The 3,246-nt window shown below is 48.9% G+C and overlaps 1 non-coding gene across 1 annotated transcript; it reads left to right on the top strand.

The window, feature by feature from the left end:
* Nucleotides 1-380: 380 nt before the first annotated feature.
* Trnas-cga (transfer RNA serine (anticodon CGA)) lies at nt 381-455 on the top strand. Its single transcript has one exon. It is a non-coding gene; the product is annotated as a tRNA-Ser (tRNA).
* Nucleotides 456-3,246: the final 2,791 nt, after the last annotated feature.

Below are 3,246 nucleotides of genomic sequence, written 5' to 3'. Positions count from 1 at the left end.
CGCAATTTAGGGCTAGTCTCGAAATTCAAGAAAACTGGTGAAACCATAATCCTTACGGAAGACGAGTGCAGCAGTACTAGTGCGGGGGTGGAGGCCTGCAGCAGTCTGCCGTGTCGTAGGCTGTGGCCGGGGCGGGTCCTTTCATTCCGACGACCCTCTGGTGCATCCCCCCCCCCCCCGCCCCCCCACCGCCCACCCCCTACACTGGCCTCGTCTGCCGAGTTAGAGGCTACAAAGCACACAGGTGATACGTCATGTTCACAATCTATTCAAGAAGCTCTCCTGCGAACCTTGCAGAACTATCACTTCTGAAAGAAAGGATAACTTCTGTCAAGTTTGGAAGGTAAAGAAGTAAAGCTGTGAGGGCGGGCCGTGAGTCGTGCTTGGGTAGCTCAGTTGGTAGAGCACTTGCCCGCGAAAGGCAAAGGTCCCGAGTTCGAGTCTCGGCCTGGCACACAGTTTTAATCTGCCAGAAAGTTTCATATCAGCACACACTCGGCTGCAGAGTGAAAATCTCATTCTACTCCTTTCCTCTTCAAAATATCCATCAGCTTGTTCCACTGAACTATGTCAAAAGCCTTTTCTAAATCTATAAAAACAGCAAAGATTTCTCTACCTTTTTCTATATATCTTTCCCCTATAGTACTTAAGAGGCCAATAACATTTCTTGTTTCTTTTCCTCTTCTAAATCCGAACTGCTCCTCTGCAATCGCTGTATCCATCTTGCCATATAGCCTTCTATTCAGCATTCTCAGTGAGACTTTAGCTGCATGAGAAACATCTTGGAAGCACAATAACTGAAGACTTGAGATGTCACCAGGAGGTGAAAACTCGAACTGCCATAGCGAAGGAGGCATTCAACAGAAAGAGGAGATTCTTATGTGGCAAATTAGATAAAGGTCTAAAGTAAAGGCTTGGTAAATGTTTTGTCTGGAGTGTGGCACTATATGGGGCAGAAACATGGGCGCTAGGACGAGAGGATGAAAAAAGGTTAGAAGCATTTGAGATGGGGATGTGGAGGAGAATGGAGAGAATAAGCTGGATGGAAAGAGTGAGTAATGAAAGATTATTGGATAGGGTTGGTGAGAGAAGATGTTTGCTGAAAGTTGTAAGAGAAAGGAAAAAGAACTGGTTGGGACATTCATTGAGAAGGGAGTGCTTGCTAGCAGATGCTTTTGAAGGATTGGTTTGTGGGGGAAGTCTGAGAGGAAGAAGGAGATACAAGATGATAGACGACATAAAGGGAAGAGAAAAATTATGCGGACCTGAAGATGATGGCAGAAGACCGGACAGCCTGAAGAACTACCATGTGAAAACCGGGATTTTGCAGAATACTGATGATGATGATGATGATGATGACTACAGTCATAGCAATGGGAAAATCCGATATTCGACTCGGTTATTGAGTTGTATTCTGCATTAACGATTTACAGGGCAGCATAAAACAAATATTACACATTTAAATCGACGGGAAAGAGCGTTCGATATCGGGAAGTTTTCAGTATCAGTTGAAATAAAAGTCACAAAAATGCAATCAATGGAGGTCCCGTAAGGCTGAGACGGGTGGGAGAGAGGGGCGCCAGCAGTGACACTGAAGAACGACAGTGGGGCGCGTCGGCCAGCCTGCGGATCACCGCGGCCCACGTGCTGCCCTGGGGGTGTGGACGCGTGATGGCTGCTGCAGGGCAGTTCTGGCTGCGGAGAGGTACGCATCGCTGCTGTCGCTGTTGCTGCTCGAGATGTCGGGACGCGGAAGGGGACGCAAAGCTGCTGCCTTGGCGGAGTTGCTGCTCACGCTAGCAGGAACATCCGGCAAGAAGAAGAGGAAGACTGCAGCGCAGTGCTTCCGCTGCCAAAAGCTTGGCCACGTCGCCAAGCACTGCAGCGGCGCAGTTGCGTGCTTGAAGTGTGGGCAAGCACACGACACACGCGACTGCAAGAAGGAGAAGGACACTCCTTGTAGCTGTGTCAACTGCGGCGGCGCACACGCGGCGAACGCCCGTTCCTGCGCCCGGACAAGAAGAAGACGCAGAAGCAAGTGACCACCACACACGAAGAGGTGGTCTCTTGTACAGAAGACGTCGTTTCCAGGCGTCTAAAGGACGCTGCACAAGAAGCCATTTCCGCCTTCAAATCCGCCATGGCGGAAGAGAGGGCGGCCATGTTGGCGGAACTAGGCGAGGCTCGGCGTCAGATTGGTGTACCGACGCAGGAACTTCGCTCAGCCAAAGAAGACTCCGCCACCCAGACGACTCCTGTACGAGAGAAGGAGTTCGCGACGGTGGCCACGCAGACCGACGAGCCTGCCGAAGGCGACGCAGCAAAAGGACACCGAAGCAGCTGCACAAGAGGAAGAAGAGCGGGAAGAAGTACCATTCCTCCCGCTTCCCGACATGTACAGCGTAACCGCTGTAATGAAGAAGATTGCTAGTTCGCTTCGCGACGGTACATACCCCCACCACGAAAACCCCTATCCTTTTCTCCCACCAAACTATCCAAAACCGCCATTCCCACATCAACCAGTTAGGTATCCAGAAGGCCTTCCAGGACTCACCAGGGAGGATTTTGAGCTCATCAATTCCTTCCCTATCTTCACAGCAATGCAGATGCATTGTCTAATCAGCACTCTGATTTACGGTGAAAACCTGAAGGCAGAATACGCTACGTATCAAGCCAACTCCGAGGAACAGTCCTCAGTCACCTGTAAGAAGAAAAAGAAAAAGCGGCACATCGACAAGAACAAGAAACAGATTTTCGGCACTCCTCGCCAGTTCCAGATATAACCAAACAGTCCAGAGACAAGTTTCAACAAGATTCCCATGGAAGTAAAGGCCAACAGGCCACAAACTTCCACTCGAACTTCCTCACAGTGAGGAAAGTGAAAAAGGAGCCGCCAGCCAGATGGCTGCTGCGGGACAGCGCAGGCGCAAAGGTGAGGCTCGCCGACCTTGATACAGATTGACTTGCATTATCATTTCAAGCCATTACAAAGTTACCAGTGCATAGAAATCAATTAGTTATAATTTTCTTTTTTAACCCTTTAGTCACTGTGCATTATGTAAAACAAAAATCGGTCAGAATTATTTGACTATATTTTGTTGTGTGAGTGCGTGAGAATGATTGAGAGAGTGTATGTGGGACATACGTTAAAACTTAATATGTCATTTTTTATAAAACCTTGTACAAATAGGCTGTGGGAAAATTATGGTGCAAGCATGATTCAGATGACGTATGTCGGTGTGAGCT

The sequence above is a fragment of the Schistocerca cancellata genome, chromosome 7 (genome assembly GCF_023864275.1).
Source record: "Schistocerca cancellata isolate TAMUIC-IGC-003103 chromosome 7, iqSchCanc2.1, whole genome shotgun sequence".
Classification (NCBI taxonomy): Eukaryota; Metazoa; Arthropoda; class Insecta; order Orthoptera; family Acrididae; genus Schistocerca; species Schistocerca cancellata.
The sequence above is the reverse complement of the archived record's forward strand: the minus strand, read 5'-3'. Positions and strand labels throughout refer to the sequence as shown.